This window comes from Mytilus galloprovincialis, chromosome 8 (genome assembly GCF_965363235.1).
Source record: "Mytilus galloprovincialis chromosome 8, xbMytGall1.hap1.1, whole genome shotgun sequence".
Lineage (NCBI taxonomy): Eukaryota > Metazoa > Mollusca > Bivalvia > Mytilida > Mytilidae > Mytilus > Mytilus galloprovincialis.
In genome coordinates, this window is record NC_134845.1 from 49,684,996 (window position 1) to 49,702,999 (window position 18,004).

At 31.6% G+C, this 18,004-nt stretch overlaps 1 long non-coding RNA gene across 1 annotated transcript; it reads right to left on the reverse strand.

Annotated features, from left to right (window-relative positions):
• Nucleotides 1-1,887: 1,887 nt before the first annotated feature.
• LOC143043349 (uncharacterized) lies at nt 1,888-17,395 on the reverse strand. The gene is made up of 5 exons (XR_012968328.1): nt 17,319-17,395; nt 16,603-16,724; nt 6,789-7,034; nt 3,961-3,997; nt 1,888-2,075 (listed from the first exon to the last, which is right to left on the reverse strand). It is a non-coding gene; the product is annotated as an uncharacterized LOC143043349 (long non-coding RNA).
• Nucleotides 17,396-18,004: the final 609 nt, after the last annotated feature.

An 18,004-nucleotide genomic window follows, 5' to 3' on the forward strand; every position in this document is an offset into this window, starting at 1 on the left:
ACTATGCAGGTATACATGGTATATAAATTAACAAATTAAAGTGCACATATGGTCAGTTTTGGTGGACGTGGTCAACTAATTTTGTTGTACAAGTCAGCATGAGGTATCAAAAACTACTGTAATTTTGTAACGTATCAATATTTTGAATAAAAGGAGGACATTCTAGCACCCTAAATGTGTGCGATCAAAAATTTGTTGTTATTGTATTGCAATATTGCTGTCCATTGTATTGAACATTGAATCCTTACACCAAAAAAAATATGTCTGATTTACTATGCGGGTATACATGGTATATAGATTTACAAATTAAAGTGCACATATGGTCAGTTTTGGTCAATGGGTCAAATCATTTTGTTGTACAAGTTAACATGAGGTATCAAAACTACTGAAATTTTGGTAGTTTCATTATTTTGAATAAAAGGAGGACTTGCTGGCACCCTAAATTTATGCGAACAAAAATTTGTTGTTCATGTTGTTATTGTTTTGCAATATAGCTGTCCATTGTATTATAATACATTGATACCCGACATAAAAAATATGGCTGATTTACTATGCGGGTATACATGGTATATAGATTGTACAAAAGAAGGACATGCTGGGACTTTTAATTTATGCAGACAAAATTTTGTAATCATGTGTTCTAGGTGATGCTTTCATTTTGTATAATAGTTTCTCTCCTGAAATTAAAATATTGCTGATTGTGGCTAGTACATAGATCAAGGACGTATAACAAACATCTAATATACGTCGTTGCATAGATAAACATAATATTAAGTGCAAATATGATTGATTATAATAGGTATTGGAATATATATTCAGTGCCCGTTATCATTGTAACCAAGATCGTTTGGTTTTTTTAATTGATAGATTCGGCAGATCACAGATAAATAATTTAATTTGTGTATAAACAAGCAACGTTTTATGCGTACTTTATTTTCAAATATTTTTATTTAATCCTGTTTATATAACGGAAGTATTAATTTTACTTTATTGTCGATGTTTAAACTACGAAACAAAGATATTAAAAAATATTTCTAAAAAGTCGATGTAGAGCGGTCCTGGTTACAAGTTAACTTAGTGTTGAGCAGACCAGTCAAAAGTTAACTTGGGAACAGGTCTGGTTTTGATCGGATTTATCAAAGCAAAAGTTAACTTATGTTAACTTTGTGACAGGACTGGTTTCGAAGTTAACTTATGTTAACTTTACGGCAGGACTGGTTTCTAAGTTAACTTCTGTAAACTTTTGACAGGACTGGTTCGAAGTTAACTTATATCAATAGCGGACCTGTTTCCAAGTTAACTTTTTGGCAGACACAAAAACAGTTCTAGGACCAAGTCCGCTTTTCAAGTTAACTAGATTTTGGTCCTAGGACAGGTCAGAGCAGTCCTAAACCCAGTCACAGGTTAACTTTGACCAGTCCAAAAGACTGGTTATCAAGTTAACTTGCTATAACAGATTAGGACTGCACCCATCTGTACTTGTTTGGCTTTATTAATATTTTGATATGAGCGTCACTGATGAGTCTTATGTTATGGGTTTGTTTTCTAATATAGCTGACATAACCCTGGATAGATTCGGCCTGATTTTATGCATAAGGCATTTTAAAATAGTTATCAAAGGTACCAGGATTATAATTTAGTACGCCAGACGCTCGTTTCGTCTACAGTTGTTCCTACTATTCAAGTCAATTCAGTTAATCTAACATGAAGGTATGTGTATATGATAAAAAAAAAATAGTAATAAAAAAACTTTTAACACTTGATTTTCTGAAAAAAGGGCTTATTTTTTAATATATTATATTTCAAAATGTAATGCCATAACTTTTTCGTGTGTTTTCTTGCTCTTACTCTTACTCATTCGGTGTTTCATTCTTTTTTACCTTCAAACGGTTTGTAAACAATTTAAATTTGATGAATATAAGACAATGTAATAAAAGTGGATATGTTGGGGGAAAATATACATACGCCTTTGACAAATGCTAAATAATAACAGGATGCGTAGTTGTTAACAAACTTGAAGGCAAACAATCTTACAATCAAGGCATCATCATAAGATGTCTGTGTTCTGTGATTCTCTGCAAATATACACAATGCAAATCATTTCTAAGGACAAAGAAATAACACAACGGGTACCATATACGGTGCAGGAAATGCTTACCCTTCCGGCACCTCATTTCACTCCCGGTTTATAGTGTAGTTCGTGTTGTTTCTTATTTCTTATTTATAACTGTTAGTGTCAATGTCCTTTGGTTTGTGAGTCTTTGTTTACTCCTTGGTTTTGATATTTATTGTTTTCTTATTATGTGACATTATTTGACTAATTAATTGATATGCATATGGGCAAATAATACATTCACTTCCAGATGACAAAATTATAACACGTCTGAGTATACCCTGTGATGGAATAAATTGACATGCTTGTTCTGACGTATAGCATAATTATGTTGAAAGCGTCCAAGGAAATTGTTTAAGGGAAGACTTGGATTATACCTCGACATAATATATACCAAGTCTTTGTTCTTATACATTTAAAACTATTTCGTGTTAAAATATCATCACAAGACTCCTTGATGTTGGATAAATAAAATCCTTCAATACATACCATTGTGGTAAAAAACAATAGTCTTTTATTGTCTTTTGTCAGGTGTTACTGTTTGATATTTCTATAATTTATATGCATCTACTTCTCAGATGAACACTTTCAATTGCTGCGTATCGTTTTCAAAAAGCCGTTATTTTAACATTTTTTTAAAGAATTATAAGCATGTGGCATGAAATTTTTCCATACATGTGGAAAAACATTACAAACGAAATATCACTTTTATATCTTTTAATGGTGAAAATTTTAATATTTCCTGTAAATTAAGTTATGAGTAATTTAAAAGTATATATATAAAAACCTTTGAATACTATTTTTCATAATGGAAAAACATTGATTTCGCTATTAATGAATTAAAACATACTTTTAAATCATTATTCTACAACTGAGCACAATTACGTAAAAACTTTTAAATAATAACTTTAACCAGCAAATTTTAATTTGCCATTTTATTTATTTATTTTACCCAAAATCATCACCTCTAGCAATAATTTTTAAAGAAATATAGTTTAAAAAGATGAACGAAAGATACCAAAGGAACAGTCAAACTCATAAATCGAAAACAAGATGACAACGCTGGTAAATAGTCTAATTCGGTAGGTCACATTCATGAAAGGGAAGGGAATTGTAGTTACTACATAACGAACATATCTGATATCATTTGTTAAACGTTTATACCACAAACGGTCAACCAACTCGTGATGTCGTCCGTAAACCTTACGAAGGGATTTCAACTTTACCATTTGGAACGCTTGGTTTAATAAGTTACTTTGAGTAGCCATCGTCTATCAAGAAAATCATGATAGGAAATGTAAGCACAAATGTAAGCACGGGAATATCGTATCAATTAGGATATGTATACCCCGTATGCAGGTGCTGCTGGTATGTTGCTACTTAGAAATGGATAGTTCACAATTGGAAAGCTGAAGTCATCTCTTTTATCGTAAAATTTAGTTTTCAACCGACCTTCATTGTCGATGTAAGTCAATATTACCGCTAACATTTGGTAAAAAGGTATATATAAGTAATGATTCAAATCAAAATTTCGTACTTCTTTCAACACTTATGAAAAATAACGTGTTTGCGACAAACATCATCAAAAACGATAGTTACTTAAAGCTAGTAACTCGAAATAAAGTGCTAACAAATTATTAAAAGTTTAGTCTTTATTATGTATTTCAAATTCAAAAACGTAAATAGTGTATTTAAGGCTTTTAATATAGTATGCTGTCAAATAAATCAGATGACATGATTTTAAATTCTTATTATAAAAAGGATCAAAACGGATCAATAATTTGATATGTTCTGATTCAATCGGTACGTAATATATATGTAATTTCATAAAAACAAATAATGCTTACCCCAGTCTGTCAGCCTTCTAGCAACTAAGACATAAATCTACAAAGAAGTTTGCCAAAGTGTAAATAGACTCATCATAGATACCAGGACGAAATTTTAATATTTACGCCAGACGCGCGTTTCGTCTACAAAAGACTAATTGGTGACGCTCGAATCAAAATATGTTTAAAAGGCCAAATAAAGTGCGAAGTTGAAGAGCACTGAGGAGCAGTATTCCTTAAAGTGTTGCCTAATACGGCTAATGTAATATATTCCTGAGGTAGAAAAGCCTTAGTTTTTCAAAAAAAGTTTTGTTAACAGTTAATTTATAACTATGAACATATCAATGATAACTCAAGTCCACACAAAAGTGCTGACTACTGGGCTGATGATACCTCGGGGAAATAAATCTCTATCAGCTGTGGCATTGACCCAGTGGTTGTAAATAAACTCATCATATATATATATACTAGGACCAAAATATAATATTTACGCCAGACGCGCGTTTCGTCTACAAAAGACTAATCAGTGACGCTCAAATCAAAAAATGTTTGAAAGGCCAAATAAAGTACGAAGTTGAAGAGCACTGAGGACCAAAAATTCCTCATAGTTTTATTCCATGAGGTGGAAAAGCCTTAGTTTTAAAAAAAACAAAGTTTTGTTAACAGTTCATTTATAATTATGAACATATCAATGATAACGCAAGTCAACACGGAGGTACTGGCTACTTGGCAGATGATACCCTCGGGGACATAAGTCTCCACCAGCAGTGGTATCGACCCAATGGTTGTAAATTAACTCTTCATAGATCATTGTAGATACCAGGACCAAAATTTTATATTTACGCCAGACGCGCGTTTAATCTACAAATCAGTAATTTTACTTTTTAACATAGAAAACTGTAGGATGTGGACGACGAATCTTAAAATTTATTAGGAATTATGTCAGGTGCTGCATATTGGTAAACTGATAAATTTTTACATGTTGAATCCGTACTTCTTTTTTTTTTTTTTTTTTTTTTTTTTTTTAGAAAATAACGAAATGTCTGCAGTTTCAATTAAAAAGTATACTATTGTTCAAAAGTCATTATCACAACTCAAGTCCGGGTTTCAAATTCAAACAAAGGTTAAGAATCAACTACAAGAGGAAAACAACGGAACAGCAGAAACATAAATAAACGCCAAAATACATACAAACGGACTATTCGATAACAACATATGGTATACTACTGCTACCTCTATTTATATTCTTGACTGTGAATATGATATTTCAAGATAAAACTGTTGAGTTGACCTTGTATTCTGGTTAACAAAACCTCTAGTGTATATAGCAATGATAAAATTACCGCTAAAATGACAACACTACGTGACTATTGCACATATTGACACCACAAACGATGTCTTAACGTTGCGTATTCTGTATGGACCAACGGCACAGGACAATGACGTATTTTTCCTGACGTGCATATTATCACAGGTAAACTAAAATTTAGGTTTATTTAAATAAAAGACGCGTACAGTAATAGAATATTGGAATTATTTTTGGAATTATATTGTTTTTTTTTTTGTATTTTCCAACAAGCTCGGATTTTTTTTATCAATTTTAACTTTATATAAGCAAAATAACTCATGTGCATACCGCAGTACAGTTGATTTTTATCGAGAATTATTGAAATGAAATATCTAATTTTTTTCATATTTACTTTAACATAAAAAAAATAATTAAAAAAAATGTAATACAAAGCAAGATCGTGCAAGACCAAACAGTAGACACTAAAAACAAACAAAATGAAAAAAAACAACATTAAAGACGATACACGAGTAACTCAACTACAATGTATACTGTCCGAAATCAGAAATATTTGAAATGTGGGGCACGGTACTCTAGTGGTCTAAGTATTCGAACTAGTTTATTACTTGTAAAGTAGGTCAGGCAAACCACGAATTATAATTTTCCACGAAGGACACAATATACATGATATAAAAAAGGCGTGTATGCACATTATCATATATCAATGATTTTTTTCGCAATCCACAAAAATTAGTACCAAAAATTTAATGAAACCACAGTATGTGTTAATACGATTTGTAAATAGTGCAATCGTCAAGTCGCTGAACAAAGCTTACCTCAATTTGTCTGAGTGGAGTTTAACAACAATTATACCGAACTACAAGTCAATTTTAAAAGATGAGGCCAAGAAAAACTAACAAAATAAAAAAGCTGTCAAACAACGGAACAATTCCTGCAATAGTCCTGAGTAGGTAAAAACATTTTCTGAAGCAAAGTTGAAGTCATCAACAAAACATGATGTCGTAAAGGGTTAAATACGGTATATATAATACACTTTCTAGATTAAGTCAAAACTGAGTTAATATATAAATCAAACATGTCCAATTTAATTAAAGGGAAAGCCAAACTGTAAAAAGTAAACCCTTTGTGTCTGAATCGCATATAAGTACGCACACAGGTTTAAGAAAGGTGTCTTACTCTTGTTATTTTGACCTGAAACTTTGGTTAATAGTTATCAAAGGTACAAGGATTATAATTTAGTACGCCAGACGCGCGTTCAGTCTACATTAGACTCACCAGTGACGCTCATCTCAAAATAGTTATAGAGCCAAACAAGGACAAAGTTGAAGAACATTGAGGATCAAAAAGTCCAAAAAGTTGTGCCAAATACGGCTTAGGTAATCTCTTCCTTAAATAAGACACTTCTTAGTTTTTCTAAGTATTCAAAGTTTTGTATACAGGGAATTTATTAAAATGACAACATAATAATAATCAAATCAACACCGAAGTGCTGTTAAATGCGATGCACTGTCTTTTTTTTTCTGTTATCCATTTTACTTACCTTATCAAATATTAAAATTGATATCAGGTTAAGCAGAAATGAACCAAGTTTTGTAACAAGCACACAGCATTGGTCAGTGTCGTTTGAACAGTATTTCAAACGAACAAACGCCTTGCCAATAAGGATACCAATCACACTTGCCAAAACAATACATAATATGAAGAATAAAATCAACCCAGACAGCAGGAACTTTGTAAGCCGTTTCTTCATTGGATAATACCAGTGGTCATTCCCCGTCACTGGATGCTAAAAAGAAAAAAAGTTTGCAATACAGACAGACAAGAATTATCAAAGTATTGAATAAATGAATAGATACATTACAAAAAACAATCTGCTGCAGTGAAATACAATGAATTACTAATTTGTAGCAAAAACACTTTGTTATAACCACAATTGTTTTCTAAAAATAGTCCAGTACCACGTCAGGAATATGACAGTTAGTCCTGGTACCTATGATGAGTTTATTAATATGAAACGTCCAGAATGCTCTTCTTCAACTTCGTACTTTATCTGGTGCTTCTTATTCGAGGGTCCCTGATGGATCTTTTATAGACGAAAAGCGCGTCTAGTGCAAATATAAATTTCAATCATGTTAAATATGATGAGTTTAGTCTACGTATATTTTTTCCCTGTTAAGTGTCTATGTTGTTCTGTGCTTTTTCTGCTGTGTTTTACCATTTTTGTTTTGCGTTGAAGCCTTGAAGAAGTCAGGTGTGTCTTTTTTGTGTTGGTTTATTGGTTTACCATGTTATAACATAATTGTTTGACGTACATTTTACATTGAGGTTCTATAAAAAGAAATCACCAATTCCTCAACATTCCAACTGACTTCATTTTCAGACAAGAGTGCACACGCTGAAATGTCTCGCCTTCTATACTAATCATTGATATTATGTTGATAGTCCTAAGTATAAAGCTAAGCTTTATTACAACTGTCACATAAACTTAACATTAACCAAGATAACTAAACAAAGACCAATGAACCTTGAAAAAGAGGTCCAGGTCAGATGAACCATGCCAGGCAGACAGGTACTGCTAACAATGCTTCTATACAACATATATAGTTGACACATTACTTATAGTTTAAGAAAAATAGACCAAAACACAAAAACTTAACACTGTGCAATGAACCGTGAAAATGAGGTCATGGTTAAATAAAACCTGCTCGACTGACATAAAGATCATAAAATATTTCCATACACCAAATATAGTTGACCTATGGCATATATAGCATTAGATAAAAAGACCAAAACTCAAAAACTTAACTTTGACCACTGAACCATGAAAATGAGGTCAAGGTCACATGACATCTGCCCGCTAGACATGTACACTTAACAATCATTCCATACAACAAATATAGTAGACCTATTGCATATGGTATGAGAAAAACAGACCAAAACACAAAAATTTAACTATAACCACTGAACCATGAAAATGAGGTCAAGGTCAGATGACACCTGCCAGTTGGACATGTACACCTTACAGTCCTTCCATACACCGAATATACTAGCCCTATTGCTTATAGTATCTGAGATATGGACTTGACCACCAAAACTTAACCTTGTTCACTGATCCATGAAATGAGGTTGAGGTCAAGTGAAAATTGTCTGACAGACACGAGGACCTTGCAAGGTACGCACATATCAAATATAGTTATCCTATTACTTATAATGACAGAGAGAATTCAACATTACAAAAAATTTGAACTTTTTTTTCAAGTGGTCACTGAACCATGAAAATGAGGTCAAGGACATTGGACATGTGACTGACGGAAACTTCGTAACATGAAGCATCTATATACAAAGTATGAAGCATCCAGGTCTTCCACCTTTTAAAATATAAAGCTTTTAAGAAATGAGCTAACGCCGCCGCCGTAGCCGCCGCCGCCGGATCACTATCCCTATGTCGAGCTTTCTGCAACAAAAGTTGCAGGCTCGACAAAAACGACATCTGTAACAAACATAAACTTTTAGCTACCGCTTTACAAGCATAACCAAAAACAATGAAAGTCACAACTATGTATTGGCTTCCCAAGCTACACAAAACACCTTACAAATATAGATTTATTTTGTCTTCAAGCAATTGTTCCACTACTAAATTATCTATTCTTCTTACCAGTACACTTGGTACAATAAAAAACCTAATAATAAATTGTTCACACAAAGCCTGCGAAAATAGTGGAATTACTTACTTTTGGAGTGTCAAAAACTCGTTGGAAGTACTTGATAAATTGCATGCTTATATTGGAGATTTTGAATCTGTTCAACGTTTTGATTTTTCTATCATATATACCACATTGCCTCACATTCTCATTAAGAAAAAATTCACACACCTAATTAAATGGGCATTTAAAAAGTCAGAATGTGAATATATATGTTCAAACTCTTTTGGGTCATTTTTTATTAGTAATAAACAAAAAAAACTATGTCAATTGGACATGCTTTAATACTATATTTGCATTTGAATTTTTACTAGATAACATTTGTGTTCGCTTTGGAGATTCCGTATATCGTCAGGTTATCGGAATTCCAATGGGAACTAACCGTGCGCCACTGATTGCGGACCTGTTTTTGTATTGCTATGAGTTACAATTTATGACAAAAATCAGCATAGACCCGTCGAAACAACATCTGATACACAAATGTAATAATACTTTTAGATATTTGGATGATTTTTGGCTCTCAAAAATGACGACTTGTATGCTTAAGACATTTATCCTGTTGAACTTACTTTAAATAAAGCTAATACTAACAATGACCACTGCTCTTTCCTCGATCGTGATATATATATCATTAACGGAAAGCTTAATACTAAAATTTATGATAAAATAGATGACTTTTCATTTCCTATCGGTATTTATCCCTTTTTATCATGTTTATATGAAGATGTTCCCTTGTCACCATCTTACAGTGTTTATATATCTCAACTTGTACGATTCGCTCGTGTATGTAAAATGTTTTACATTTTAACGAGAGAAATTTATTTACTACTGAAAAATTATTACACCAAGGTTTTCGATATCACAAACTAGTCAAAACATTTACTTAATTTTACCATCGGTATAAGGACATCATTCGTAAATATAGCTCAACATGCAGACTTCTTATACGTTCAGGTATTCCACATCCAATATTTTATGGAAATATTCTTTATAAAGCACAAAAATGTCAATATTCACCTCAGAAGCTAACAATACTTATTATACGTTCAGGTATTCCACATCCAATATTTTATGGAAATATTCTTTATAAAGCACAAAAATGTCAATATTCACCTCAGGGGCTAACAATACTTATTAAGAAGGGATATAGTTACGATACTGTTGTCAGGTCATTAAAGATTGCATATTTTGCCGTTAATATTGATTCACTTAATAATAGGGTCTTTGCATCTGAACTAAGCACATTTATTTAAAAACCAGTTGTTGGCATGACACGGGTTATGTTGTTCTCATATGTTATGATTGTATGATACTAAACCCCTCACGGTAGGATTGTGCCTGATATTCATATGATGAAGACATTATTTTTTAATCAGTTTAATTGAAGTCTGGAGCTGGCATGTCAGTTAACTGCTAGTTGTCTGATGTAACTTATGTATTATTATCATTTTGTTTATTTTCTTTGGTTACATCTTCTAACATCAGACTCGGACTTCTCTAGACCTGAATTGTAATGTGCGTATTGTTATGCGTTTACTTTTCTGCATTGGCTAGGGGTATAGGGGGAGGGTTGAGATCTCACAAACATGTTTAACCCCGCCGCATTTTTGCGCCTGTCCCAGGTCAGGAATCTCTGACCTTTGTAAGTCTTGTATTATTTTTACTTTTAGTTTCTTGTGTATAATTTTGAGTTTAGTGAGGCGTTCATTATCACTGAACTAGTATATATTTGTCAAGGGGCCAGCTGAAGGACGCCTCCGGGTGCAAGAATTTCTCGTTGCATTGAAGACCTGTTTGTGACCTTCTGCTGTTGTCTGCTCTTTGTTCGGGTTGTTGTCTCTTTGGATCATTCTCCATTCAATTCTCAATTTTATTTGTTTTCTGTTATTAGTTAATACTTAAGTTTTATCATGTATATCTTTTATATTATCATTTTATAAAATTTACTGCAAAAGCATAAATTGTTTTAAATACTAATGATGTTCTTATCCCAAGCAGAAACTCTAGTCGTATTTGGCACAACCTTTTTGAACTGTTGATCCTCGGTGCTGTACAACTTTGACCTTGTTTTGACTTTCGAACTTTTGTAACTGGTATTTGAGTCTTGTGTGGACGAGGCGCGCTTCTGGCGTATTGAATTTCAAACCTAGTGCCTTTTGTTAGCTATTATTCGTGTGTTGCTTTGTCTAATATGTTTTCCTATTAATTTGTATTTTAGTCCTGTAATGTTATGTTGTCATTTTAATGTTATATTTAACATTGCCCTTAAAGCGGGAGGTTTAACAAGCCACATAACCAGGTTCAACCCACCATTTTTTTCTTTAAAAAAATGTCCTGTACCAAGTCAGGGCTATGGTCATTGTTATATTATAGTTCGTTTATGTGTGTGTTATATTTAAACGTTGTGTTTCTTTTGTGTCGTTTGTTTCCTGTTATATTTGAGTGTGAATTCACATTATTATAAGACGTGTCACGGTACTTTTCTATCCCAAATTCGTGTATTTAGTTTTGGAGTTATATGTGTTATTCTCATCGGATTTTGTCTAATGCTTAGTTCGTTTCTCTGTGTGTTACATTTTAATGTTGTGTCGTCATTCTCTTATATTTAATGCGTTTTCCTCGGTTTTGGTTTGTAACCCGGATTTGGTTTTTTTCCTATCGATTGATGAGTTTTGAACATCGGTATACTACTGTTGCCTTTATCTGTGGCAGATTAATTGGCTGGTAAAACAAAGGTGATCGATTCTGTTTAAAAAATGTGTAACAGAAATCATTTAATCCGGCATTTTCTTGGATATATTGGATATATTGGATTTGGAAAACTTTTAAAATAAACGCGTTGTGAAAATTAAAATAAAAGGTTGGCATATTTTTTTATACTTCATTTTTTTTAGTTTATGTACGGAAAAATATATAAGTACTGTATGCAATTCATTCCATCAGGTTATTACACTGTTAAATGAAGGCCTCAGGTTGAAGTTGCTCTTAAACACTGTGCCTCTCTCGGAATAACGTTTAGTTCTTTTTTGCTACTTTTTACGTGTGTAAACAACAATAAATAAATCATTATAGTGGTATATACATGTGATTCTGTTTAGATGATCAAATTATGGCGCAGTAGAATCTTCCATGCACTTATTACAATTAAGAGCAACAAAATAACTTACGAGTGTAATATAAATTTTAATTTATATTTTAAACTAATATATGGAATGCATTAAATTTTACATGTTTTAACAGTTTTATTTTATAGTTTTACCTGTATGCTAGCTATATATATAGAGACAGAGTTATATGCCTTATAGCATATTGAAATAATTAAAGTACTGAACAATTCATTAAATAAGTAAAAACACGTATTCTGAACGTGTCAGTAAATCTTAAAATATGCATCTATAAAATACTTCATTTATATCTAAAAATTCGTTTTATTTGCATTCACACTGGAACTCTCTTTGTTTAAGGAAAGCATTCCTAACTATCCCTTGGAAAAAATATCATCATGAATGTGAGATAAAGGCAAAACATGTTGAAAAAAAACATTTCCCGTAAATTCTGAGCGTGCATATTCCAACAATTTAAACGTCTTTAGTTGTTCATCTAACTTCAAAATGTTGGAAACTGCTGTCGCTAGTTTCAGTACCATTCCTGTATTGCTATTGTATTTTGTCAACAAAACATTTGAGTGACATATTGAGGGTATACACCCATATTCACAGTGCCTGTATATGCTATTTAGATAACTCATTAGGACAAACACGGGAAAAAATAAACACCTATGTAGCAACACTACAAAAGTCTAGAAGTCTGAAAAGACCAGTTTTTGTCTTGATTTGCATGAACTTTTACTCGACATTCTCCAAAAGTATGACTTGTGTCTTAATTTTTCTTGACAAATTCTCATTTATTTTAAATTTGTATGAAATTCACTCGACATATTCTCGACATTCTGAATTTGGTCTTAAAATTTCTTGACAAATTCTTGACATTTGAATACTGTCTTGAAATTTCTCGACATATTCTTGACATTCTTATTTTTTCTCAGTATGGCTTGACATATTCTGAACATTTTCAATTGTGTCTTAAATTTACTTGACAGTTCTGAGTTTTACAAATCATGACCAATATTCATAATATAACTTTAATCTTAATTTCTCTTTATATAAAATACTGTTGTATGAAAGTTGGGCATATAAAATAATTGAGAATTTGGGTATCTTAAAATATTTTTACAAAGGCAAAAATGGCTATATATATGAAATCTAATGTATGAAATAATTTAAATGTGGATGTGTTGATATAAAACAATTTAAATGTAGGTTTTTAAACAATTACCTATTTTGGTTCCTAAATCTTATAAATTAAATGATTAAAACCAATCATACTGTAGACAAAGTTCATTCTACATTCATAATATTCAATGTTAATACGGTATATAATTATTATACAAATATGTGGATTATATAAATAGCAAATTATGATGATATACAATCATTCATTTAACAGAAGCAGGGGCGTAGCTTACGTTGAGGCAACCGAGGAAACTAACCGGTAAAAAAAAAAGAAAGAAATCCTTCACTGTATTTTCTGTTAAATGATTATTGCAGCAAACTGGCTACTAAACAATAATATAGCAACTTGTTATGTCTTGTTGGCGCGGTTATTGATTCATACCCTTTACGAATTATTCAAGACTGATGGGAACATTTGAATTAATTTTCCCTCCTCTACTTGGAAAACCCCTTTACGGTAGTTTTCTGTTATTCAAGTTTGTCTGAGATAAAGGAAATCGACAACAGATTTATTTTGTCCCCATTGCAAGCGAAAACAGTGAATAGAATAGATGAGGATCCAACTCACGAGTCACCCGATCAAATCACTTTACCATTGAATTAGGTATATTATTTAAATTTGTGTCAGAATAATTTCTAGTATATGAGGGCCTGAGTGAGGTTTTAAGAAAACAGAAAAATCGGCCCTGAAATTAATTTAAATTTAAAAGAATATGGATTTAAAAAAGTTATAAAATAAAGGAAAATCAAATTATGGGCGACAATGATTAAAAAATAAATATTTGATAATCCCATTCTAAGCATTCAAACCCTCATTTATATAACCGTTGACATGTTCCCCTACGACTATGTTCATTGACTCTGGTAACAAACAAAACAAAATATGCATCTATATATCATAGTGCACAGAAAATAATTTATATGTTGTGGTTCTCAAGTTTTGTTCTCGCTATTTTAAGTTCATAGTACGTTTTCACAAGCAGTATTTAAAATATTTAAAGGAATCACTAATTCCAGAGAAATATGTCTGTTAGTTAATACATAATGTCATTTTATATATAAAAAAATCAACCAAATACTGTTCATTTATAATGAAGACTTCAGAATCAAGTAAATGTTACTTAGTTATTCGCCGGTTGTCATGTTCATCGTGAATGATAAAAAAAGTAAAAAATCATTCAATATATAATTTCAAGACCTTCGAAGGAATACACCACTAAAACAAGTGCCGTGCTACACTTTACATGAAGCATATGTTTTTCTCCTAGTTTATCCTAAAATTCGTTTGTTAAATCGAGCTGTCATTTTGTGGTGATTATCTATAATTTGTTGATTCGTGACCTACGACAAAATAAATGATCATCACAAAACTTATTACAAATAAACCTTAATATTTGCGTTTGTTTTTTCTGTATTGAACATTTTGTACAGATTTCTTCTATCCACCGAGCAAGGTCATGATTTCTTGTGATATGACGTTAACTCATGTCACAGTTAGGTACAGCCAACTATATTAGAGTGTACTACGGCTTGGAAATATATTGGGAGCCATTTGGCATTTGCGCTGGCTTTCTGCTGGGAACAGTATGTCAATATATATGTTCCTGCTTTCTGTAACTGCTAGCAGGAAACTGACTTTTCATTGGTTGTCTAATGTGATACTTCACGTATTTTGTTATTTTCATAGCTTTGAGTATAGATAGTAAGGCATATAATTAACATTATTATGATGAAATAACATTGAACAGCAACTATTTTTAACGATTTTTTCTTGTTCAAATTGTAAAAACCTCGATAGCTTACGGGGCTGACCCCCTGCCTCGGTATAAACAGGAGGTAAGCTACACCACTGAGAAGAAGAATTTGTGTAATGACATCTGTTGGAATATATGTTAAGTATTACACATGGACAGGATGTTCCCCATAAAATTAAGGTATTCCACTACCCAGAGTACACGCAACAATCAAATAAAAATTACTGATTTACATGTAATCAGCCATATAACTTATTAGTTAACCAACCATGCCACTATAATTTAAAAAATTTGTTGATAGATGAAAATTATGAAAATCATCATTTTGATGAAAAAAATAGAATTAAAATGGATTTTTTTCATCAAAATTAAAAAGTTAATTATTTTAACAAAAAAATAAATTCAACAATTCCCAAAGATTCAAAGAAAATGATTATCTACTCCAGGAATAATAAAACAAAAATGTATTTATAATGGGTTCAATCAGACATGCATAATATAGATTTTAACATTTTTTTTCTTTTTAGAAAGGAGTTATCACAAATATTTATTTTTGTTTAAAAATTATAAAATTCAACACTCAACACTCCAACACTCAAATTTGAATAAAAAATGTTTCTGGGTTGTTCTAAAAAATTAATAAGGTTTTTGAACCAAGATGAGAACAAATTCTTTGACATACACGAAAGCCCCCCCCCTTCTTAATGTACCCACACAAACCCTAAAGATGAATATGGGGTCCAAAAGAGACAACTGGTCACATTTTAAAACTGCCTATTTTAGTAGAGCAAATTTGACTGGCAGTTTTATGAATGGCAAAAATCTAAATGCTGTTTGTCAGTCATTTCGACTTATTATTCCATGTGAAAACAATTAATTAAACGTCTAATAAAAATAAATCAAAATTAAACTTCATGGGGGATTAGTCAGGGTATTCCAACTTAGTTGCACCAAAAGGGTATCTTACTATACCAATTTAATCCTTGATTCTTCAAAGTTTAGTTTAGCCATATTAAAAAGGAGTATATGATAGCAATAGATTGTCATAAACAGTGCAGAATAAGTCTGTACACGTTTCAGGCGAAATTTATACTGTTTAGATAGTGTCAAGACATATTTAAGACTGTCAAGAATGTGTCGAGACATATTCAGACATTATTAAGAATGTCAAGAATATGTCAAGACATATTCAGTCATCATTAAGAATGTCAAGAATATGTCAAGACAGACCGAGACAAATTTAAGATAGTCAAGATTTGGTCGAGACTAATCCAGACTCTTATCAGATGAAACAGGAGTGTCGAGAAATTTTAAGACAATGTTCATACTGTCAAGACACTTGTCAAGAAAAATCAAGAACCTTACTAGACAAATTCATACTATATCAAGAATTTTTAAAATTATTCAGAAAAATTAAGAATGTCGAGTAAAAATTCATGCAAATTCAGACAAAAACTGGTCTTTTCAGACTTTTTGACTATTGTAGTGCAAATAAGTGACTTTTGGATGTATAATTTATATGGAATAAAAGCCTAACTGACAATAGTCGAATTTATGTTTTATTTCCATACTAATTACGTAAACAGAGTAAAACAAATATCTCTTACTTCTTTTCGTTCTGTTCCGTTAAACTCTGGTCTGTTTGTTTCTGTCACTTCGAATCCATCCACTGCCCATTTATAGGCTAATAAAGCAGTTTTTCTCTTCCATACATTAAGAAATATTGTTCCTGAAGAAAAAGACATTTCTGACTTTTATTTTCATTAATTAATTGATTGTTTGGTTGATTTTATTGAAATACTTGTTTGCTTATTTTTTTCTAATTTTCTTGAACATGTTGAATGTACAACACAATTTGTCATTTGTCGCGAGGACAGCCGTATCTTGTTTAAGTTTAATTAATTAGACATTCTGCATCAACATCATGTAGATTTGTTTACTTAAGTAAAGCTCACGTTGTTCTTTCCGTTTATTACTACACTACTGACTATTTGACAAAATATTTTATATAGGTTTTCTTTGAATGTTTGAATGTACGCAAGCTGTAATTACCAATAATATAAACACTGTAAAGTTAACTGTTGATTTTGGTTTTCACTCGAGCGTTGTAAGATCACTGTTATCAAAGTCTCTGTATATTTTGAGCAATTTGAGAAAAGTACTTGCATACAGTACAGTATCATAAGTCAGGTACTGTATGCTCGATATTATTGGATAGAACGAAAAGAATATTGATCTCATCTTTGAGTCGACGTACTGGAGTTACTTCATAAAAACATTAAATCAAACAGCCTTTGCAAAAAGATTCAATTATTAAACTTACCCCAGACACATATAATGAAAGCATAAAATGGTGTGATTACATTGTCACACGCTTCGTAGACGACTGTCAAGAATGGTGTTACCCTAGTTAATAAATAAGAAAAATAAGTTAAATGACTGACTAAACTTTACAAAATTAAATTATTTCAATGTGAAAAAGAATCATCTTATTTAATTCATGAAGTTATTATACAGGAGAAATACTTCCAGTATCATAGCTGTTTTCCATGCTATTTTGAAATTCCCCTGGTGTATATGCGTTTGCTGAGTCATTTTTAAGCTGTTCTTTTTTACGCGCTGTTTTTTTTTTTTTTTTTGGATTTGGTCGTTTTTACTGTTTTATTTTTTCACTTAAAATGTCACATAGTAATTGACCAGTGCGTATGATAATCCCTTTACCTATAGTATATCTAATTTTTCTACTTGCGGAATTGCAATAATAGGTGGTAAAAATTCTTTACGAGTCAATTCAAAATAGCTTTATGCAAAAAGTAAAATCACAAAATAGCTCAAACACATCAAAGTAATGAACAACAACTGTTAGGAAACATCTTGGCATTCGTAAAATGTGAAAATTGCTTTAGAATATATTTTTTTTAAATATTACAGAAACGACAGACCTTTGTAAATACTAAATTATCTAAAAAATCTACGAAACATAAAAACCCTAGCTACAACGAACCCACG